The sequence below is a fragment of the Rhincodon typus genome, chromosome 27 (assembly GCF_021869965.1).
Source record: "Rhincodon typus isolate 14 chromosome 27, sRhiTyp1.1, whole genome shotgun sequence".
Taxonomy (NCBI): Eukaryota; Metazoa; Chordata; class Chondrichthyes; order Orectolobiformes; family Rhincodontidae; genus Rhincodon; species Rhincodon typus.
In genome coordinates this window covers 31123633-31149579 of record NC_063358.1, presented here as the reverse complement: position 1 = coordinate 31149579, position 25947 = coordinate 31123633, and positions in this window count along the sequence as shown.

Below are 25947 nucleotides of genomic sequence, written 5' to 3'. Positions count from 1 at the left end.
GAATGGTGAACAAAATCTGTTTTGTTCATAATGTTCATATCTTGACAATGGCTTTTTTTTAAAGAAGCACCTTTCTTGACCAATATTAATTATACATTTCAGATTGTAGTGTAATAAAGGTCCCTTTATAGAGTAACAACTTGACATTAATTGTTCCCGACAATTGTATGCAATATTCTTCTAAAAACTGTGTATTTTGTTTTCAAAGAATGAGATTGTGCATAATTTGTCTTAACCAACTGATTTAGTGCCTTGCACTGTCTAAAAATTTATGTCGTATTTGCCAACATATTTTTCATTGACCAAAATGAAAGAAAACCTTTATAAAACCATATTTAAATATGGACTGACTTAATATACCATCACATATCTGCTATCAGGTTCTAAGCTTTGGTGCGAAGAATGAGTGATGTTATTGTGGCAAAAGACATCAGTTAGTTCATTGGATGAGATAGAAATGTCCTGGAAAGTAAATGCAGAATTGTAAACGATTAATTTTATAATTTCAGTTGGAATTAATGAAAAAGATCAAATCATTAATAGTGTCCAATGTTCCATTAAATTCGTTATGTGTAGTAATGAGCCTGTGCATTATCAAGAAGAAGGATGCTTCAAGATGAGAAGGCTCCTTGCCATTCAGTTTATGCCTCATTAAGTACATAATTTGCAGGACCATGATTAGTATTCCTTGCATTCTTGGTGTTACATATATTTTATTTGAAGTGAAGGTTGCAAACAAATCTAATTAATTATCTATTATCCATCTTAAGCTATGACATTAAAGTCAGAAGATGTAAGAGGGTTTTTCAGGAAATGATTTACAAAGCTCATTTTAAAATCCGATTTGTGTAAGTACATTGAACAATGGAAAGTTGATTCAAGTTGAACCAGGCACTCTGATATCTCCTGGCAGTGCACTTCCAGTTGGTGTTTCCAGATTTTCATGAATGTGAGTTATTTTATATTCCATCTTCTTTATTGCTCCACATTAAGATGCTAGTTATGCTATGTTAGTTCAAATAAAAGATTGGAATTTGACCCTTTTTGTATTTCCTCTACGTGTTTATTGTGTTTCTGATCTATTGTTCAAAGGAGTTTAACTAAACATGAGAGGAAGGCAGTTTATTTCTTCGTAATGGTTAAAAATTTTGCAGCAAGTTCTCCACTATGGTGATCACTTAAAATTGTATGTACACATGACGACACAACAACTTGACAGGCTTCTCTCGAGTTCTGCCTTCTAAAGATAAGTTCAGCGTGCAACTGGACAAAAAAGGGTACCATACAATGAAATGACCAGGTCACACACAACAAAAAAAAATAGAAGGGATATGTCTGTCTGACGTCCTTATGTTCTTTGATCATCTCCTGTTTATTACACTGTAATCATTCCCATTAAGAGGATAATGGACATTGTTGTGAGTAAAGTGTGAAAACAGGCTTGAAAGCTACTAATAAGATGGACCTGTTTGGAAATCTGGACGTGGTGTAGAAATTTGCTCGTAATTGTTCGTCACCACAATTTGAACTTGGCAAGAGTGACAATCAGAAACCTGCAGGTTATGAGCTCGAGTGCTGATAAAGCATAATTTCTATGGAACAGTTTGTGTGTCCTCACATCCTCTTCCAATTAAGTTTTGGAGACTTCTGGAATAGCAGCATGTAGCTTCATTATTTAGAGACTGAGGGAACAGGTTTTTGGATGCAGGACTCTAGGTCCTGGTGGAGAATATTCAGAGGAAGAGGAAGTTTGTCCTGTACCCAAGAGAAGCCACTTTGCCCTTGTGCCTATTTCCCCTGAAGCAGCTGATGTAGCTCCGTCATAACCTGATGTTCCCCATCCCTTTTCTCATCCAGACCTTGGGCAAGATGCCCCTAACCAAGCATGATCTTACTCCTAGTGATTCTAAGGTGGCCAGTAACTCAGAGTGGCATTACTTGCTTTTTTTTTAATGAAGCGAAGTCTTCCAAGAATTTCCAGAATAAATTATGCTCAAATGTTGGTGAAGTCATCCCAGAAAGTTTTCTGATATGCTTCACAGGTTCTCTTCACCATTTTAGCATGAAACTGTATCATTTTAATATTGCATTATAAATATTCATTTAAGTAGATTCTAAAATTGACATCAGTGCTGTGTGTAGTCCCTGACAACTGCTGTTAAAGGGGGTGTGTTGATTAAAGCACTAGCCACCAAAATGTTGTGCAATCTTTCTATGGAGTACCAGCAGACATTTCAAGCGACAATCAATTGTTTAGTGTGCCTCAAATATAAAAACAGAAAATGTTTGAATTTAATCATGGCAGAGAACCCAAAACATGCAGGCACATGTCAATGCAACATATGGCGTTTCAGTCTTTTGATGCCTGCTTTGACTTCAGTCACACTCTCTGTGTCGGGCAGTCCATACAGATGGTTAATTCTGTGTATGTGTTGGAGAATAACATTAGTAAGCTCAAGTTCAGACAGTGTCTGCATGTTAGTGATGCTATAGCCTTGTAAGTGGTTAATGTTGTTTATAAACATTAAGATATCTGCCTCAACAAGAATCTGACTTGCTATGGGACATGTAGTGATTGTAACAAGTTCAGACAGATGGACATGATGGAACATGGGTTCCCTGATTGGACCAGATTAACAGCCCCAATCAGGGAGCACCGGCTGACAGATGAAAAACAGGAGTGTCAGACATCCTGTTCACTCTGAGAGTGGCTCAGAGATAGGTGAATTAGTGTTAAGGATTGCCCACGTGTAAGTAAAGTGCAACTTGGTGACAGGATACCGGCCTCTAGTGGAGTTATTTCAGTATGTGCATGGACTAACATATAGAAATCCACAAAGCACATCAGATCAGGCATAATCTGCAGAGAGAAAGTCAGTTAACATTTCAGCTTGGTGACAGTTCATCAGAACTGGGAATAGTTGGAAATGGAATAGGTTTTAAGCAGATGAATTGTAGAAGGGTGAGGAGAGAATGAAGTATATCATCCACAAGTGCTGTCTGCCCTGCTGAGTAATTTTTTATCATTTTATATATTACCTTCATATTTCCAGCATCTGCAGTAACTTTGCCTTTATATCACCTCGCCTCCAAGTGGTTATTTCTAACTTGGGCTTCAAATCCTTTATCAAAACTCATGGCAACATGACCAGTGTTGCAGTTTAAGACTCCATCTTGGTCAGTTCCTGACGTCTCTAGTTCCTGAATTATCGAATGGAAATCACTCCAAAACATCATCCAAACATATCTTGTACCCTGTTTCACTTCTTCATCAGATAAGGCAATATTAAGTTTAGAGGATGACTTTTAGAATGTATTTTCTTTCTAATATATCCATTTTAAATCCCTGCCTGAAGATGATCAAAAGTAATATTGTAATAAAATTAGTTCTGTAGATGATTTGGAATTGAGAACAATTAAATTCTAATTGAAAAGATTGGTCATATCAAATCAGTGCAATTAGAATAGTTGCTCACATTGTCATAGACTTCAAGGTTAATGTTAGTGTCATAAGATATTGGTTAGTTGCCTGATTTAGTTCAATTGCCAGGCTTCATTTGAGTGAAATAGACAAGCTGCTGGTGCTAATCGTGCTGTTGTTCAACACAGACATTTGGGCAGATGTGAAGCCCATTTGTTTCTAAGGGAGCGAACTTGTTCCACCTAGGACAACCCCACCATTCCAAGGAAAGTCAGAGTCCCATGACTTGATCTTCAAGACCCATCTTCAGATGAATTCCATTTAAAAGTGTTCATTATCAGGACCGCCACCTCAGAAGCTAATGCCTCCCGATATGTGCTTGCATTAACCTTCAAAAGGTTGGTGGAACAGTGATACTAGTCTGTGGTGCCAACAAAACCAAATCAGAAACAAAGAAATCCAGAGTGACAGGTGCTTATCTTCTTCCTACTGCAGTAACTAATATGGGGGAGCTAAGAGACTTGGAAGGAGTTGGGGGTGTGTTAATGATGCAGTTTCAGTAACAGGTTAATTTTATCAGTGAAAACAGCAGAAAAGGGATAAATTTATGGAAAACATCAAGAATTCTCTGAAGTGAATGGTCAGTGACCAATTTGAACACATCTTTCCCAGCCCACAGTTGAGAATGCTTTTAGGTAGGATTCCTTTCTGGTGCTGATTTCCTGAAGTGCGATCTAACTTTGCAAACATTGGGAGTTTTAAAAGCTATATCCTGAAAGAACACTTTATCCAAGTGCTGTTTCAAGACCATTTATTGGACTTTAGATGACAGCATGGATGGACAAACTGTATTTCCACACAGTGTCCAGTGTTTTTGAGTATCTTATTTTATGGCATATTTAAGCACTAGGATGTTAGATCGATCTTACTTCCTATTGAGTTCTCCACCACTACACACACTAAAATTAATTTTTGATTTACAACTGCAACCCAGGTTAACACAAGTGAAGAACAAATGCTGACTCATTATATTTTTCCCCATACCCTCGAGGTTACTATTTGTCATTGTGTTGTCCTCCTGAATGAAATGCAAATGTAATTGTGGTAACACAAAACTTTTTGAAGAGAGGTGTTGGTTTTCTGTCAATCAGGGGTAGATAATTTTGTGACATATTAGCCATAATATGCTGTTCACAAGCTAATCAAGCAGGGAGTGGGACTTCCAAGTTGATTGGCTGGCAGCTGTAGCAATCCAACAGTGGAAGTCTTGCAATTCTGGGAACGGGGAAAGATGAATCACAGGGATTGGGCATTGGAGAACAAGCAGAATGTGTGAAGGGGATAACATCTTTGGGAGGGTGTAATGCCTTTAATGGACACAAAGCATCCTTCTGTTTGCCTTCCTTCCCGCTTTCATTTGCATCATGGATACAAAAATCACAGATTTCTCGCTTGCCCAGGCTAACGGTATTATGGCATAGGCAGGATAACCAGCTCAACTAACTATGAATTATTAACTTTAAAAGTGGCAGGTGGGCTGCCAGTTTCTGTGCCCTTCCCCCTATTGTATCTGCTTTGATTGGAAGGGAAGATAGCAGGCTGGGCACTTCTCATATTTTCCATCTCTCTCCATCAAAGACACATCTGGCAAGGGACATCGTAAAATACAAATATGTACGTTCTTGTGGATGAAAATGCTGGATATACTCAGCAATGCAGACAGAGAACAAGCAGGTGTAGTGGCCAGGATTTTCCCGGTATGTGGTGAGTGCCAACATATGGACCATCTACTGAGCCTGACTCTGTGGCACTGAATAGTTAGGCAGCCACACCTATGGAATGATTCTTTTTATTAAGAAGTCTGTGGTGCTGCCAATTAAGAGGTTGCCTCTAGGCTCAGTCTATTTCAAGACCATTGGACGGGAGGCGAAACAATTTATTCCCCTGCTAAAGCCAGACCCAAGGCAACCTCTCCAGTGGTGGTGTTAGAATAGCAGGAGCTCTAAATGGCCATGAGCTGTGTGCATGCAGCTGGTGGCCTCTGACACACAAGGTTGGAGTGCAGTGGTGGGTGGACCCTACTGGCAAATTTGCCAGTGGCAGGACAAATGATGACAACTAGCCATTCATTTTGTAAACTGGGTACCGACTTCTGGTTGGTGGGCATCTGACCCCACATCATACGTGCTGTTGGGAAAATGACCTAATGGAGGCGTTGTGTCAGGGAGCCTTCCTGACATGTCTTGCCCAGCATTTTATTGGCTCACCTTCCCTCCTCATGCCACCATCAAGCCTATGATTGAAGGGCTCGTAAAATCCTTGCCAAAGTTTTCAAGTTAAAACTAAAGATTCCATCCTGACTTCTACCCACAAATCACCCACTTGTGTAACTGTGCAAAAGTCATTAAAATCATTATTGACTCAGATGTATCAAGCATGTCCAGTAAATCTGAGTGTTTTCTCCTGTAAATGTTAATTTCCTATTCTGGAAATGTAATGATATTTACTAAAATAGGGTCTTCAACCTACATTACTTCATAAAAAGGCATTGCATCAAAACACTGTTAATCGGTAGTCTGAGTCTGAGCTGTTTTTAAAATTAATGATAGAAGAAGCAATTATTTACTTGACAGTCATCCCACAGAATATTTGGGGGAAAATCTTGCTTACAGCGAAAACTCTGAATGTTCACAAGAAGTCGTACTTCAGGATCTAATAGATACATTCTTTCTTTATTTTTGTCAAGTACACTCCTTGGACTAAGAGTTTTATAAACTGATTTATTAATGCAAACACTCAACATGAGAAAAGTCCTCAGAAGGCACTCAAATTATTTGTGTTGAAGAAGAAAGGCAATGGCTTGTCTCTCTGAACAAGCAGGAATCGCTTTGCGAGAGCAGTGGTATGATATTTTGTTTTCCTTTATTCATTCACAGGGCAAGGGCATCACTGGCTAGGCAACATTTATTGCCCATCTCTAATTGCCCAGAGGGCAGTTAAGAGTCAACCACATTGCTGTGGGTCTGGAGTCACATGTAGGTCAGACCAGGTAAGGATGGCAGTTTCCTCCCCTAAAGGACATTAGTGAACCAGATGGGTTTTTCTGACAATCGGCAATGGATTCACGGTCATCATTAGACTCTTAATTTCAGATATTTATTGAATTCAAATTCCACCATCTGCTGTGGTGGGATTCAAACCCAGGTCCCCAGACCATTATCTAGATTAACAATCCAGCGATAATACCACGAGGCTATCGCCTCCCCCAAGTAAATCCATCAGGTAAATTGCTTTGTACCAAGTCACAAATGGGAGGACTTCGTTTTAGTTTCGTGAAAAATAAATAAACTATTATCAGGTGGCAAATGTTACATAAAATCCAATCTAGTCTAGCCAAAGTGAGTTGTGTCCAGTCAGAGATTTATTAACCAGTTGTGAAATCAAAGCTAATTAAAAATGTTCAATTTAGAAAGTAGAATGTGCATTTTCTATGGAAATATAGCTAGCCAGTGCCAAGTTCGCAATTTTCATTGGTTGTACAATTCTCAAAATCGTGGCATTTATTAATCTTGTTCCTTGTCTCCAGCCGCTACAACTACAGTCAATTCTTTCCTGTAAAATGAATATAGTACTGACGAAGGGGTTTGCAATGGTTAATGCTCAAGACTCTATGAAGCTCCACCCTATCTGATGATGTCATAAGGACTGAGTGAGGAAAGACAGAAGGTTCAGGGTCTTGAAGGAAATAGACCCACCATCTGGGACTCCTCATTGTGACAACTCATGTAACCTAATGCCCTTATCCGTCCTTCTATTGACCCTCATCCCCCTATACCATCTTAATGCTCAGATATGTGATAGCTCCAGGAAGAAGTCATCAGATTATCCAGTCTGGGAATGAAATTGCAATTAATTTAAACTTATTGAGGTGTTAAGAGATCTTGCTCTGGTGATGTACTGTATAAGAAGTGCACTTGAATGCTATACAAGTGATGGTTTTAGGATCTTTAAAGGAGTGTTAGGAATTAAATGGATAATACTTTTACTGTTCATATCAAAATCATTAAGTTTGTGTAATGTGTAAGTAGACGGGATCATTCTATTTTAAATTAATTTATTTTGTTTAATAAACTTTTGTTTTATTGTTAAAACCAAATCTACAATAGGGTAATTCTGTTTCAGTGAGAGACCATCTCATTCAAACGAAAGCTAACCAAAATATGATCTGTCAAATCAGGATTCAGTCTGAGATCTGACTTCTCAGCTCATTGAAAACAGTGACATTCTTGACAATTCTCAACAGGTTGAACCTGTTAGTATGTTTTAACAGTTCTTAATATGTCCACATTTGTTGAGACCTGGTAACAGATATTGACAAGTTAGAGAGTTCCAAAGAGGTTTACGCACTTTTAGGCACAGTTTTAATGACAGTTAAGTATCCCAAAGATCACCTGAACCCCACCACCCAAAAAAAAACTCTGACCCCAACCCTCAAGGGAAACTTCACACACATCCCCACAAAGGATCCAGGACCCCCATCCCTAGCGTGTCCTGGGACCATATCTGCAGGGGTATCTCAGAACATTCTGAAAGGGTACTCTGGCTATCCATAACAAAAATTGTCTGAGAAGAGATAGTAGGAACTGCAGATGCTGGAGAAATTTCAGAGATAGTAGGAAATGCAGATGCTGGAGCAGACAAAGTGGGTGGCCATGGGTACCCGCATGGGCCCAAGCTATGCCTGCCTCTTTGTAGGATATGTGGAACAATCCCTCTTCTGTAGCTACACTGGCCCTAAACCCCACCTCTTCCTCCGTTTGATTGATGACTGTATCGGCGCCGCCTCGTGCTCCCACAAGGAGCTCAAACAGTTCATCCACTTCACCAACACCTTCCACCCCAACCTTAAGTTCACCTGGACCATCTCTGATACCTCTCTCTCCTTCCTGGACCTCTCTGTTTCCATCTCTGACATCCACTTGGAAACCGATATCCATTTCAAGCCCACCGACTCCCACAGCTACCGAGAATACACCTCCTCCCACCCACCTTCCTGCAAAAATGCCATCCCCTATTCCCAATTTCTTCGCCTCAGCATCTGCTCCCAGGATGAGGCATTCCACTCCCGAACATCTCAGATGTCCTCATTTTTCAAGGACCGCAACTTCCCCCCCTCAGTGGTCGAGAATGCCCTCAACCGTGTCTCCCGCATTTACCGCAACTCATCCTCACACCCCCTCTCCGCAATAACAACCAAAACAGAATCCCCCTCGTCCTCACGTACCACCCCACCAACCTCTGGATCCAACGCATCATCCTCCGACACTTCCTCCATCTGCAATCCAACCCCACCACCAAAGACATTTTTCCCTCCTCACCCTTGTCTGCTTTCTGGAGGAACATCTCTCTCCGTGACTCCCTTGTCCGCTCCACACTCCCCTCCAGCCCCACCACACCCGGCACTTTTCCCTGCAACCGCAGGAAGTGCTACACCTGCCCCTACACCTCCCCCCTCACCCCCATCCCAGGCCCCAAGAAGACTTTCCACGTCAAGCAGATGTTCACCTGCACATCTGCTAATGTGATATACTGCATCCGCTGTACCCGTTGTGGCCTTCTCTACATCAGGGAAACTAAGCGGAGGCTTGGGGACCGCTTTGCGGAACACCTACGCTCGGTTTGCACTAAACAACTCCACCTCCCAGTCGCAAAACATTTCAACTCCCCCTCCCATTCCTCAGATGACATGTCCATACTGGGCCTCCTGCAGTGCCACAACGATGCCACCCGAAGGTTACAGGAACAGCACCTCATATTTCGCTTAGGAACCGTGCAGCCCAATGGTATCAATGTGGACTTCACAAGCTTCAAAATCTCCCCTGCCCCAACCACATCCCAAAACCAGCCCAGCTCGTCCCCGCTTCCCTAACCTGTCCTTCCTCCCACCTATCCCCTCCTCCCACCTCAAGCCCCACCCCCATCTCCTACCTACTAGCCTCATCCCACTCCCTTGACCTGTCCATCCTCCCTGGACTGACCTATCCCCTCCCTACCTCCCCACCTACACTCACCTTTACTGGCTCCACCCCCGCCAATTTGACCTGTCTGTCTTCTCTCCACCTATCTTCTCCTCTATCAATCTTCTATCCGCCTCCCCCTCTCTCCCTATTTATTTCAGAATCCCCTTCCCCTCCCCCATTTCTGAAGAAGGGTCTAGGCCCAAAACGTCAGCTTTCCTGCTCCTCTGATGCTGCTTGGCCTGCTGTGTTCATCCAGCTCTGCACCTTGTTGTCTGAGAAGAACCTGGTTTAGTTCCCACATCTATGGGTTCCATAGACTCGTGACTCCAAAATCCAATTTCAGTGCAGGCAGCGGATCATCTAAATGTCGATCTGCCTCAGGGAATTGTGCAATTATGAACTGTAGCACACCCCCAATTCCACACACATGAAAATTAGAAGTTCCACATTCCACAAAGCTACAACACAGAAAAAAGTCATTTAGCCGGCTGTATCTGCACCAGTCAGAAAAAAAAGCAACTGCCTTAATCTCAATCCCACCTTCCAGAATTTGTGGGCATGCACTCCAAATTCTCTTATGTTGTCTACCCATCTCAATATTCTCCTGTTTATCGTGTATTCTCTAGCTTTGTCTATTTCACCACATTTCTCTGGATTGAATTCCCTTGTCACTCCACTAAATAATTAACGCAATACTAGTGTTGACAGCCATCCTCTCCACTGTTAACTACATGATAATTTCTTTATGTCTTCTGCAAATTTACCAATCATACCTCCAACCTTTAAGTCCAAATCATTAATATTTACAACAAACAGCAAGAGACTAAACAGCGCGCCCTGTGGAACACCACTGCTAATCATTTTCCATTTGTAAAAATATCCACCGACAATTACCAGACCACTAATTAAGGAATGAGACATAGGATTGACCAGTGTATTCTGATATTTTTGCCATAACAGAGATGCTGTCCATTGTAGTGAAAATCAGGGCCTTAGAGTTCAGAATCTTTTAGATTCCCTGTTACTTGAACTATTTATTTATGCTAATTTATTTAAAATTTGTAAATAAAGTTTGTAGTTTGTAATTATTGTTAGTGATTTCATTTAGCAAATTAGACTTGCTTCTTTTCAGACTCTAGTGTGGTTCATCATGTAGATTGGAAAAAAGGAAAAATCACAGGAGAAACCTAAAAAGAGTAGACAATAATTAAAGCTTATCTTAGCATGGTAACATATCCATTATCCTTTGTATTTTTACCTGTCAGTGCTTGCACATTCAATGGCTATGAATTGAGCAATTTGCACTTTGTCAGGCAGAATAAAGGATCTATTAAAATTGCTTCAATATCTTCTATTTATAAGCAGCAGACAGTGTATAGTGAGTACGTTGCGTACTATTGCTTCTTAACAGATTCAATTTTGAGTGAAAGAGACTGTTGACTTAAGAAATGTAATAAAGTTTGGCTTTAACAGTGGATTGGTAAACACAATGTATTATTTAAATACAAGCTTTGATTATTTCTTTCAAAGGATTAATATTTCCTTGAGTTTAGCTGTGCCCTTTTTTAAATAAACAGCAATATTATCTGTGTACCGTCGAGTGGAGTTGACAATCACAGATTAAAGGAACACAATTCCAGTTATCAAATTTTCTAAATAGACAAAGATCAGAACCTCAATATATTGTGCAGAATCTGCATAATAATCTGCTGTAAAATAACATTCTTCAGTTGTTAATGTCATGTATATCTTTGCACACCCTTTAATCCAGTACATTGAGGGAAGATTTTCATTGCCACAACCTACGTAAGTCATGGTCCATGCTTTATACAACACGCCCAATTTTCATTTAAAGCTACTGCGCAGATCGTAAAGATGGAAATCCACCCCATAAAGCCTTTTTGACATTGTACAGTAATTGTATTTTAAAAGTACTTCAATAGTTATAAAGTGCTTTGATTACTGAGGCTATGAAAGGTCCCATCTTAATGCAAGTTTTTCTTTAATGATGTTTGACAAAGAATACAAGTGAAAGCAGACAATAACATTAACCTAAAATAAATGATAGGTTATCAAATAGTGCTTCTGTGGTAAATAGTTAAAAGTAGTAATTTAACAACAATTTGGTAGTTGATAGCACCATCAAAGCAATTTGCCTGCATTACTGATTATATCTTGACGCCGAAAACTGAGGTCTACATTTTTATTCGAGGATTGGGACCCTGATGTAGGGTATATTTCTAGCTTTGTGACCCCACATCAAGCTGACATCTGATGTAATTTTAAATGAGTCCAAATTCGTGGCCATTGTAGATGCTGTCCAAATTGGAAAAGTGAGTGGGCTTCCAACGTCAGAAGGCCCATTGGATGCCAGCAGCCACGAAAGCTCAGCAATCCTACCTTAGATCCGGCCTCCTCAAGTGGTCATTTTTTCTTATATTAGCGTGATGCAAAAATATTGCCATACTTTCAAAAGATTTCAAATATTTTGATAACTGGGTGAGTGCTGTTCACATATTTCTGTGATTTTCTCTGAGAAAATTTTGGTTTTAAATTTTTAAAATATAATGTTTATGGTTTACAAGACACTATACAGGAGGCAATGTCTAGTTTTGATGGAAAATCTTAGGTTACATGCAAGTCTTCAGAACATTGAGGGAGACCAACATGTGAGGGAAACCAGAAAGATTTAATACTTAAATGCTGCATATATAGAGAACCATGGTGAGACTGTACTTGGAGTATTGTGCACAGTTTTAGTCTCTATATCAAATGAAAAATGTTCTTTCTATCGAGAATGACCAAGGGAGGTTGACCAGACTAGTCCCTGAGTGGCAAGATTATTTTAGGACTGGAGATGGCAGAAACAGGGCCTACATTCTTTCAGATTTCACAGACACAGAGGCAATCATATTTCAACTCAGAATATTCTTAAAGGTCATGACAGATTGGCTATAGATACAATGTTTCACCTGTCTAGAATCGTAGGATATTCCCAAAGAATAAGGGGCAGGACACTAAATACTGAGCTGAGGAATTCATTCGTTAAGAGCCTGGTAAATCATTAGAATTTTCTACCCCATGGGGGTAAGCTGAATTATTGGACATGTTTAAGACAGAGATCTATAGATTTTTGAGGACTGATGAAAATGTGGGAATATGGAGATAGAGTATTGACCTGGATGATCAGAGATGCTTTAATTGAATGGCAGAGCAGGCTCAATGGGCTGAATGGCCTACTCCTGTTCCTGTACACCATATTCATTTTACATGTGTCAATAGACAAATTGTCATGTTAAAAGATACAGCACAGAAAATTAAATTAGACTTATTCTAAGACATATGTCAATGTTGCTACTTGCATGCTAATCCTGATATAAGACTAAAAACATCTGGTCCACAGCATGTGATCCATTCTGCACATACTTTGCCCTTTAAAGATGTTGGTTTGATTTTTCAAATTTGTTTTTGTGAATGTGAAGGTAGTTAAATGCACAGTATGACAAAAGTAAAAGCTAAAAGTCAGTAAATATCAAATCCCTCCTTTAAAAGACATTGTTCTTCTTTTGCAATTATTAGCAACTTGTGGATTTTTTTAGAGGTCTAAATTGACAGCCTAGAAATTCCTGTTTGCTCATTTAAATACTCATTGATTGATCCCCAAAAGTTGTTATGGGGATTCTTGGGAAACACCCATTGTTTTTGTATTATGAAATTCAGCTGAAGGATGAAAATGCACTGTGCATAACAGCAACAAGCCTGAGTAGAAGAAAATTGGGATGAATCACAATGTGGTGATTGGATGATGTGCAACCTTTCAAAACTGGGGCAGTCAGCCTAAACTTGGTCATTTGTAAGATTTCAGAGTCCATTTTTAAGGATGAGATTGCAGTGTACGTGGAAGTGCATGGTAAAATAGGGCTGTGTCAGCAAGGCTTCATCAAGGGGAGGTCATGCCTGACAAATCTTTTAGGATTCTTTGAGGATGTAACCAACATATTAGATAAAGGAGAGCCAGTGGATGTAACTTATTTGGATTTCCTGAAGGCCTTTGACAGGAGGCTGCTTAATAACATCAGAGCCTATGGTGTTAGGGGCAAGGTACTGGCATGGATAGAGGATTGGCTGACTGGCAGAAGGCAGACAGTAGGCATTAAGGATTCTTTCTCAGAATGACAGCTGGTGACTAGTGGAGTTCCGCAGGAGTCTGTGTTAGGACCACAACTATTTACGTTCAATCTTATCATAGAATCCCTACAGTATGGAAACAGGCCCTTCAGCCCAACAAGTCCACAACGACCCTCAGAGTATCCCACCTGGACCCATCCCCAGACACTATGAGCAATTTAGCATGGCCAATCCACCTAGCCTGCACATCTTTGGATTGTGGGAGGAAACCGGAGCACCTGGAGGAAACCCACACAGACACCGTACAGACAGTTGCCCAAGGGTGGAATTGAACCCGGGTCCTTGGCACTGTGAGGCAGCAGTGCAAGCCACTGAGCCACCGTTATACATTAATGATCTGGATGAAGGAACTGAGAACATTGTTGATGAGTTTTCAGATGACAAAAGGGAGGTGGAGGGACAGGTAATGATGAAGAAGCAGGGAGGCTGTAGAAGGACTTGGTCAGGCCAGAAGAGTGGACAAAGAAGTGGCAGGTGGAATACAATGTGGGAAAGTCTGAGGTTCAGTAGGAAGTATAAGGTATAGATTATTTTCTAAATGGAGAAAAGCTTTGGAAATCTGAAGCACAAAGGGACTTAAAAATACTAGTCCTGGATTCTCTAAAGGTTAGCATGCAGGGTCATTTGGCAGTTAGGTTGGCAAATACAATGTTAGTATTCATTTTGAGAGTGCAAAAGTATAAGATCCAGGAGGTACTGCTGAGGCTGTGTAAGGCTCTGGTCAGACTACACTTTGGAATATTGTGAGCAGTTTTGGGGCACATATCTAAGGAAGGATGTGCTGGCATTGGACGGGATCCAGAGGAGGTTTACTAGGATGATTCCAGGGTTTGTCCTAAGTAGACCAGTTGAGGAATCTGAGTCTGGGGTACTTGATGTAGTTTAGGAGAATAAGCAGAATGTCATTGAAACTTACAGAGTACTGAGAGGCCTGGATCAAGTGGATGTGGAGAAGATATTTCCACCAGTAGGAGAGACTAGGACCTGAGAGCACAGTCTCAAAGTGGTGGAATGATGCTTAAAAATGAGATGAGGAGGAATTTCTTCAACCAGAAGGTGGTGAATCTGTGAAACTCATTGCTACAGTAGGTTGTGGAGGTCCGGTCAATGAGTGCATTTAGGACAGACATAGGTAAGTACTTGATTTGTAAGGGGAACAAAGGGTACGGGGTGATGGCAGAAGAATGGGCTTGAGAAACCTATCAGCCATGATTGAATGGTGAAACAGGCTCAATGGGATGATTTCTTCTCCTTCATCTTATGATCTTATCGTCTAAAAGCCTGCAGATCATTGGAAGGAAGAAAAATGACTGAGTACTGAGATTCAGTGAATGAGGCCGAAAGATTAATTTTGGTTTTATAGCCCTTCCTCGCCAAAAAACAAAATCAAAAGATTTCCTTCAAAAGAAATAATACCACTAGCTTGTATAAGAATGCTATCTAAAACAATCTCAAAGGCATGGATGTTTTACAATTAGATTAAAAAATATTCCATAATACAATGAGTTCATGATATGTGTGTAAACTACACTGAATTTTCAATGTTGAAAAATCTGTTGTTAGTCCTATTGTTGGTTTGCATCCATATGCTGCAGAACTGTGCCATTGTTGTTTTATAATATAAGTGGAGTCACAGATTTAGACATCATCTGTAACTAAAGAAGATTATTTCCTTGTGGCTCAAACTGTGTAATTGTCTTAATGTCAAAACCATTGGCTTTTGATGTCATTATTCTGTGAAACTGACAGCAACTACTTGCATGTGCACATGTGCAGTAAAAAAGAGTCTTTATGTTGGCATCACTCTTTCCCTGTTCCTTCGCTAGATGAATGTCCTCTCAGTTTGATATCTATAAGCTGAATCTTACATTTTTGAGCTATGTGTCAGTTTCAACCAGTTTCATGGAGAGTTTCTCGCCAGGAGGCCTAGTAAGTTTTCTAGCTATATCATACCAAACTCACGTCATTAACTACATACCCCACCTTTATGGCACCCATCTTGTCCAATTCTAGCCCAGTGCTACTCCTTGCTGCACCCAGAACAGGATATCCTGGAATAGCGTGACATTCCTGATGCCAGTGCCACTTTTAAAAGGATGTTGTGTGCCTGGGTAAGAACTGTCAGACTGGAGATGCCCTGCAAAATTCTAGACATTTTCCAGAGAAGGGAAAATCGGTGCTCAGCACTGGGGACTTGGAAGTCCTGATGGATAGAGCTGTGCAGATGGGGGATGTCCTCTTCCCCTAGAATCAGCAAAGGAAGACATTGACACCAGCCTATGCTAGCCTTTTGCGAGGATGCCACCCGATTCAGAGCAGTCTCTATCATCTGTTGGAATGCACAGCACCATAGGAAAGAGGTCAATGACCTTCTGCCATCTGAAAGGTAAGTGCCACCATCTTCTCTCTGCTACCTCATACTCAATCTCTATCTCTGCTCCTGGACCCATCTCCCACAAAGGATCATGCTCTACAACACTCACTATTACTTGCAACATCTTCCTCACTCACTGTCACCCACCACAAGCCTGGACACCACTAACCCTGCATGCCTTCAGTGCTGCCTATTCACTCAATTGGGATAACAGTGTTATGAAAGGAAGCAAACTGGCCAGAAATGCAGCTTGCTCCAATTCATGAGCTGGTTGTGTGACCCTGAGGGTACAGTATTGTCCTTGTTGTAGCATCATAATGATCGTTGTTGTTGTAACCTGATGTGCAGCATTCAAGTGCAGACGTCCCATGGGGGAGTTAGCCAATTGGATACAAAGTTGGCTTGAAGGTAGGAAACAGAGGGTGGTGGTAGAGGTTTGCTTTTTGGACTGGAGGCCTGTGACCAGCGGTTTGCCACAAGCATTGGAGCTGGGTCCACTGCTTTTCATCATTTATACAAATGATTTGGATGTGAATTTAGGAGGCATGGTTAGTAAGTTTGCAGATAACATCAAAATTAAGGGAGAAGATGATTATCTCAGAGTACAATAGAACCTTGATCAGGTGGGCCACTGGGCTGAGGAGAGGCAGATGGAGTTTAGTTTAGATAACTGTGAGGTGTTGCATTTTTGTAAGGCAAACCAGGACAGGACTTATACAGTTAATAGTAGGACCCTGGAGGGTGTTGGTGAACGAAGAGACCTAGGGGTGCTGATGCATAGTTCCTTGAAATTGGAGTCACAGGTAGACAGAGTGGTGGAAAAGGTGTTTGGCATGCTTGCCTTCATTGGTCAGAGCATTAAGTATAGGAATTGGGACATCATGTTGCAGCTGTACAGGACATTGGTGAGGCCACTTTTAGAAGACTGCATAAAATGTCCTTCTATAGGAAGGATGTTGTTAAACTTGAGATGGTGTAGAAAAGATTTACAAGGATGTTGCCAGGACTGGAGGGTTTGAGTTATAGGGAGAGACTGAATAGGCTGGGGCTTTTTCACCCTGGAGTGTCAAAGACCGAGGGATGACCTTATAGAGGTTTATAAAATCATGAGGGGCATAGATAGGATGAAAAGCCAAGGTCTTTTTTGGAGGTTGGGGGAGTCCAAAATTAGAGGGCATAGATTTAAGTTGAGAGGGGAAAGAGTTCAGAAGGTTTTGAGGGGTAACAATAGTAGACAATAGGAGAGGAAGCATTCATTTTAATGAGGTGAGATTTTTAGTAATAAGTTCATTAATGAGCCAGAATCCCTATTAATAGGCAACCTTTGATTGCTTAGCAAGAATCTTGCCTTAATACCTCGTGCTTAGTTGAAAGATGCAGCGAGTTGCTCTTCAGGTCAAGGTAGGCCTCACTGGACTGCACCCACGATTCTGCCATACTTCTCGCCATAGCCCATGAAGTTGAAACCCCTGTGAGTTTTAGTGCTCTGAGTTTCCTTCTGCTGTAAAGCTTTGAATACTAGTTTATGTTCACTAGATAAGGGGGTTGTTGTGGACTAGATCAAACCCCCCTTAAATATATCAAGGAGATAGCCTAGACCCTTACTTTTATCTTATTTAAAGGCAAGTGTTAGGTGCAGTTTTCCAGATGTAGTTTGATTGGCCACACTGCTGGGCTTTAAGTCAGAATACCAAAAGGAAAGATAAATATAATTCAAATTAATGCATTATGTTCTTCAATTTCCTTTCTCACTGTTTTGCATTGCTCTTTGAAAACTGAAAATGATTTTGAGACGTTCATTTCTCACGTAAAGCTTTTCCTCATTGACTTCAGATAGAATATAATTGAAAAGAACTGCCAAATTTTATAATTGCTATTGCTTTTAACCGATGGTGCGATCATTATTTATTTAAAGAATCTTATACACCTTGTGTATAAACAAATGATACCCATTTGGAGCTTTATTGCTAGTTTGAAAAGGTCAGAAATGTATAGAGACATCCTTTCCACCAGACTGGAAGGCAGGCTTAATTGTTGGTTCTGTCACCTGGTATCACAAATATCTAATGCATCCTGGTAAGTTTAGTTTGTGTAATGAGTTGCCTTATGTGTGCGCTGATCTTTTGTGTAGAGCGTGAATAAAGGAAAATGTAGCACAGATTGTAATGGAAATGGTGAGAACTTTCCGAGTGAGATTTTTGAGAAATATTTGTCTGGATAATGCCTCAAGATTGCAAACAGCTCATTACATTCTTTTTATTCATTTATGGGATTTGGACATTACTATCTAGGGCAGCATTTAATACCCATCCCTAATTGTCCAGCGGGGAGTTAAGAGTCAACCACATTGCTATGGTCACACCAGGTAAGGATGGCAATTTCCTTCCCTAAAGGACATTAATGAAACCAGATGTGGCCTTTTTCAAAAATCAACAATAATTTCATGGTCATCCTTGGACTTGTAATTCCAGACTTTATTTTGAAATTGAATTCAAATTCTACAATTTGCTGTGACTTAATTTGAAACCTGGTCCCCAGAACATTATCTGAGTCTCTGGATGAATAACTTAACAATAATACCATTCGGCCACTACCTTCCCATTTACTTTACTTATTGTGACTGTTCATATTGCTCCTTCCCCATTGTGCGACTTTTACAACTCGAGGTCCTGATATGGTATTTTATTTTATTGTATTGCCATCTCTATGATTTAAATAACTCCATGAATCTTTTTTCCCAATATTGCTTGTTATCGATTATATAATCATTGAGGTTTTATACCAAAAAATACAAATTATAGGCTTTAAGGTTCTGTTTCAATTCCCTTCAATCTCAGCAAATTTTCTTCCCTTATAGGGAAGTATACAGGACCAGGTTACATATGCCCAATAATCAGCAATTACTTCCTGTGACAAAACCAGTCTGAGAATATTTGTCTGAAAGTTTGGTGTTTTAAGTGGTTTTAATGTAATGATTTGACGTTAATTATTTGTCTTTTTTTGGTTCAAAGTTGTTCTCTCTTCCAAAACAGAAGCAAAACAAAGGGAATAAAACAAAATGAAAGGGAATAAAAGGTTTCAACAAGATGCCACGTCAAAAACAAAATGTGGAACCAAAACAAAATGATAACATGTAAATTAGATAAACAAATTTAATAATAACTCAAGATATATTTCAACCATGATGGAAAATTGGAAGCATTGGTTTAGTTTTCTATAATACAACCCACAAGACTTAAAAGATTGCTAAGTGCAGCGCAGTGCAGCTATTTTAGGGCCCACCCACCTCATTATATTTGGAAGGCTAAATTATATTCTCTATCTTGGCTGAATTACTTTTGTATTATCAGCTAATGGGGAGAATAATTTTAACAAAGAGCTTGCATTACCATATACTCTTGCATGCCCTTAGGATGTCCGAAAGTGCTTTCCAACTCATTGACTCATTTTGAAATGCAATCACTGCTCTGATGCAGGGAAACAATGAAGTAAGAAACCGAGTTAACTTCTTAATACGTTGCTTGAAGGATGCACATTCAATTCCTAGCAAAGAAATGGGGAGGTCTTTGGCTCTTCAAATCATGCCATGCGATGTTTTACCAGCAGATGCGACAGTGTCATGGTCCTTCAGTGAGGTGTCAATTTAGTTTATGGGATCAAATTCTTGGAGCAGGGCTTTAAACTATTCCCTTCTGTCTCAGCAGAGAATGCTGTTATTGATACTGTTCTGTTTCAGATAAACCAACAATAGTCAGAATGGAATTGAGTGTGTGGATATGTTAAGTAATTTAAAGGAATGCTCAACACATTTTGGGCTACATGAATGTGGATAAATAATTTACCTTCACGAACAGCCATTTCTACCTATTCGAGTAGAAAGATATCTTGCATATTTTTGTGTAAATTAGGCACTAGAGAATCAATAGTCTGTTTCATACTTTGTCCAATTTTTCCGTTCCCAGTTGCTGTTCCATTATTTTCCTCGTATTGCCATATTCCTTTGTTCACTGCAGAAGAATGATTTCCACTCTGTTATACCATTAGTAGCTGCTCTTAGAAAACATTGCTTGCTGTTATTCAATTAAATCTGCCTGCCTACCAGAATTCAGTACTATAAAACAATGTGAAACATTTCAAGAAATTTTAATATGATGTGATAATAATAAAAGGTGTTTTCGACATTCACTGTGCAATAGTAACATAACTGCAAATTAGCAGACCCAACTCTTCCAGATATGGGGTTAAAATCACAGAGGATGATGTGTAGTATGTAAACTAAAATAAGTGTTTTGTGGATTGATGATGTACTTTGTGTTCTCATGAAATTGTAAATTACTTTTATGGTTTAAAGCTTCTGGAGCCCCCCCACCGCCACACACACCCTGAGTCTAATGCAGCCCTTGTAACATTGCCTTGCCCACTCACCCACAAACTCATGTTTTATTCTATATGCAATATTCCTTTAGCGAAAAAAAAAACAGGCTTATTACATAACAGCGTACTTCCAATTGACAGGGCATGTTACTTATGTATAGGGAACAAGCGAGACCTATTACTTTTAATGTATCGTGATTGATAGTTCCAGGGACTGTTCCTAGCATATCTACTCTCTTTTCTGTGAATCAGTGAATAAGTTATGCAACAGTATTTAGATTGGATATAATCACTGCTGGAACAGCCAGCAAAAATGGATGCAGCCAGTTGTTTTGTTAAATTGGTAATGGAGTCTGGTTCATAGAAGATGATATGCAAATTATTACTTTTTCTAAAATGAATTGATCAATATCTTAATAAATGAAAAAGCAGAGAGAGAATTTGCATTTATATAGGATTTCTCATGTCCTTCTGATGGCCCAAACCCCTTCCTGTAGCCAATGAATAACTTTCGAAGTACAGTCACATGGTTTCTATAATCAGATCATCACAGTTTGGCAGAACATTCTATGCTTCAGAGAAATGCATCCTGATAGAACAAGAACATTGGTAATGGTACAATTGTCCTGATTCTGCATACATTAAATTCAAAAGGTGCACCATATTTATCAGGAGGATAAGTTGCGTAATTTCTATCATCTGCAAAATGGTTCCAGCCTGGTTTGAAACTGGAAATGTTCAGACGGTCTTGTATTTCTTACACACTTTGTTCAGCTTTTTAAAAAATGATATCATAAAATGTATTAGGTACTCCAAATGCATTTTTATTATGAACAGATATCTTTTGTGACAGTAGGGTAATACAGTTGCAAGTAGGCACAGATGCAGACCTCCCTCGGGATTTTGGCCTTCTCATCTGAATTTCACATCTTTGACCACAGATTTTAGTCTAACAGTGCATTTGCTATTTCCTCTTTTGAGACCCTTCTTAAAATCTGGTTCTTTGAGCGGGTTTTTGATCATCCTATTATGTTAAAGGCTGAAGTCACTATATAAACGGGCAGCGATAAATATTGTGAGCAGTACGGTGGCTCAGTGGCTAGCTCTGCTGTCTCACAGCTCCAGGGACCCGGGTTTGATACCACTCTCGGATGAGTGTCTGTGTGGAGTTTGCACATTCTCCCCGTGTCTGTATAGGTTTCCTCTGGGTGCCCTGGTTTCTTCCCCCAGTCCAGAAATATGTAGGTTAGGTGTCCAGGGATGTGCAGGCTGTGTCAATGGAGTATGCAGTGTTGCAGGGATAAGGTAGGTGGGTGGGATGCTCTTTGGAGGGTCAGGATGACTGGATGGGTTGAATGGCCTGCTTCACTGCACACTGTGGGGATTTTATAACTGCAGTAGATTCTATCATGTTTCCAAACTATATAGAATGAATCAAATAAAAAAGCACAGAAACAGGCCATTTGGCCCAACTGGTTTATGCTGACAGTTAACTAGTCCATCACTAGTTATCTAATCTTAAAGGCATTCTAATACTAATGCTGAAAGGGACCTAGGAGTGAACTGCCCTCTCCCTTGCTTAAGGAACCATGAATGATTCAGAAAGCAATTAACAAGAAAGGTGAAAAGAACCAAATGATAGATACAAGAGCACAAGTTCTATTCATCGTTTTAAACATGAACAAAAAATGGCTGATTTATGTAAATTACATTAAGTAGAACAAAGTATATTCTCACCAATTGGGAGTCATATTGTTATGATTTTGCAAACCTGGCTGACTGAGATTTTCTGTAATAGCATAATTTTTCTTCAAGATCATCAGTGGGTTGCACAGTGAAAGTGGGTTTTTCATTGTTCATTTATTTTCCTCAGAGTGATAGGCCCCTTCAGATCTGCTTCCTATTTATCAATATACCTTGTGAATCATCAACTCATTTATTCGCCTCTCTTACCAGGAAACCTCTGCTGTCTCACACATTTCACTTTCCTTAATTAATTGCTTCTTGCAACAGGAGTAACTAGCATGTGTGATTGGCCAGATTGTTCTGAATTATACATGTGTCTGTGTTGCAGAATATACCAGTCTGCATTTTGACTGGTAGACTTTCCTTTCAAGTTACAGAAAAATATATCTGCATGTACATTTTTATATATAAATTAAAATTGCACATGGAAGGGAAAGGTTGTGAATGCAATCCAATGGCCCTACGTCATTGCAACAATTTGATTATATTATTGCTCTGTAACCGGTATCTGTGTATCCATTATTCTCCATGTTCTAACTGTGATGCCAATGATTCATGCTACCTGCAGGGCCACGTTTGATGCAATTACCACATGGTAATTCTGTTATCAACCCAGCAGGATTAGTGCAACTTATTTCCAGTTCTATTTATTTATTTCAGTGAAGTAGTGGTGTAATCATATTTTGAAGGAACTGCATGTCATAATGGAAATCACTTGGATAATTTGATGTCTGGATCCACCTGAGCAATCTTCTCTTAAAAACCTTTTTAATCACTGTAGTTCTATTTCTCTAAAACAGATCATTTTATTGATATAATTATTTCTTTTTTTCTAAGACAATGCTGCCACTTTGTATTAAGTCTCAAAATGCCACTGTTGTCTGACTATACATTTAATATGGCATCACAGTAATCTGAGTTTGTTTTGCAAATATTTACTGTGAAGAAATCTCAAACTGTCGCTTTTGCTGGTGGGCAATGTTAAATGGGTGCATTGACAAAAATCATGCCAGTAGGCCACATTAATACCAAACACCTTATTTTAAAATGTATAGATGCAGAGTATTTGTAAATTTTGTTGTGTTTTGAAAATCTGTTTTAAAAAATGCTTTTCTCTGAATCTCTACAGTGTGGAAACAGGTGATTCAGCCCAGCAAGTCCACACCAACCCTCCAAAGAGCATCCCACCCATCCCTATGGCTAACCCACCTAGCTGACACATTGCTGAACACTAGGGGCAATTTGGCATGGCCAATCCACCTAATCTGCACATCTTGGATTGTGGGAGGAAACCTGTCCAGACATGGGGAGAATGTGCAAGCTCCACACAGACAGCCACCTGAGGCTGGAATTGAACCAAGGTCTCTGGCACTGTGAGGCAGCGGTGCTAACTGCTGAACCACCATGCTGCCCCAGTAGGTGGGACTTGAACCCTAGTCTCCTAGCTCAGAGGTAGGAAATCTACCACTGCACCATAAGAGCCAACAGCTCTGAATGATTTGGCTGCAAAATTAGGCTCAATGGTGTCGTTGCAGCTGGCACAATGGAAATCAATAATATTTCAAACAACAGTTGATTTACTTCTAACAGTGCGTGGAATGCTAAGAAGGTTTTGTTTCAATTCATTTTTGGGGTATGGGTGTCGCTAGCTGGCCATCATTTATTGCCCATCCCTAGTTGCCCTTGAGAAGGTGGTGGTGAGCTGCCTTCTTGAACTACTGCAGTCCACCTGCTGTGGGTTGACCCACAATGCAACTAAGGAGGGAATTCCGGGATTATGACCCAGTGAAGGAACAATGTTATATTTCTAAGTAGGATGGTGAGTGCCTTGGAAGGGAACTTGCAGGTGGTAGTGTTCCCATGTATCTGCTGCCCTTGTCCTTCTAGATGGAAGTGGTGATGAGTTTGGAAGGTACTCTCTGAGGATCTTTGGTAAATTTCTGCAGTGCTTCTTGTAAACACTGCTGCAACTGAGCATTGGTGATGGATGGAGTGGATGCTTATGGATGACATGCCAATCAAGTGGGCTGCTTTGTCCTGGATGATGTCAAGCTTTTTGAGTGTTTTTGGAGCTGCACTCATCTAGGCAAGTGGGGAGTATTCCATTACACTGCTGACTTGTAGATGATGAACAGGCTTTGGGGAATCAGGAGGTGAGTTACTTGCTGCAGTATTCCTAACTTCTGACCTGTGTTTGCAGCCACTGGTCAATTATAACCTCCTGTATGTTGATAATGGAGGTTTCAGTGATGCTAACATCATTGAGTATCAAGGGGGAGAATGGTTAGATTGTCTCATATTGGTGATGGTCATTGCGTGGCATTTGTGTGGCATGAATGTTACTCACCACTTGTCAGCCCAAGCCTGGATATTGTCCAGATCTTGTTTGGTATGGGCACAACATGTATAGTAGTGGTAAGACACAGGATAGACTGATCAGGTGGGCACTCAAGTTTAAAACTAACCACCAGTTTGGACCTCCCTCCCCCTTCCCCTTCTCCAAACTTCCCTTAAACATCCTCAGTTGAACTACTATGTGATGGACCCTCACTCGTCATCATCCCACACTAGTGTTATTTGGAGCTTTTAAGTGAGATATATTTGATTCTCTTTTCTTCTGTGCCAAGGTAGATTAAAGTGCTGTGTTATTCTTACAGTTCTGAAAAGTTGTTGGAATGACACTGACTATTTCCTGGGACTGGGAGTTTCTTTGAGTTGGAGGGCCTATCAGCAGCAAGGCTGCTGTCGCTTCAGTGGATTAAATTTGCAGGGCCTTCTGGGCTGTAACCAGAACAGGGTGATCGGGCAGAGACAGCAGAAAATGGAAACTGAGTGCAGATGATGGAGGAGAAATGTTCTAAATAGAATTATGTAACCACCGTTGCTACCTAGGGAGCTGTCTCCTACTTCCACCTCAACAAGGCCCAGTGACTGAGGTGATTGCAATTCGAGAAGGAGGGTAGTCACTGCTGCTATTAGATTTGCATCACAGGACAGGGCAAGGACAGGGTGGAAACATGGCTTTGCCAGGAAAGCGGGACTGCTGATGTTTCTGGGAGCCACAACTCAGTGGGTCGATGTAATGATACTGCAAGGCTCACGGTTCCCTTCATGCACTGCTGCTGTTCAACAGTGCGAAGAGCATTTTGTTGGAGAATTCTCATTGCTGTGGCGGCAGGCATGATGCTTTCAGTATGTGTTTGTCAGGTTTTTCTGCCACACTCAAGTCACCAGAATAAAGCAGATCTTAGTTACTGTGCTATGACAGCTAACTACCTGTCTACACATGTCTCATAACTCTCCCCTACCATCATGTTCCCCAAGGAATTGGCAACAGTCACATGTCTTTTGGAGTTAACAGTAGAATATTTTGAAACTCTGTGGCACTATCTTTCAAGAAAGTGGCTGGATTCATTAGAAAACAGTTTCTTGTCCTATGTAGTTCCAAAGACATTGAAGTGAATTTACAGAATTTTTTTTACTTTGACTTCCAGTGTTTGAAATTAATTATTTCTATTTTGACTTATAGGAGCATTCATTTGAATTGAATGGGACTTGATGAGAGTCAAGCTGATGTTTTGTGGTTAAATGTACCAAACTGACTTGTGTCTTATGCATAAAGGTTAAGGAAAGAACATTGATCTCTGTTCCCACTCCTCATTGGTATGTTTTATGATCAGGAGAGGAGGAATGGGAGAAGTTGCCCTCTTCTCTGAATCCACATTTGATTATAACAGAAGTTTTAAAATTAAAAGGATATATTGCCAATTCGCTATACACTCAGCTGTGAGCAGACCTGTATCAAGAATTAGCCAGAGATAGTA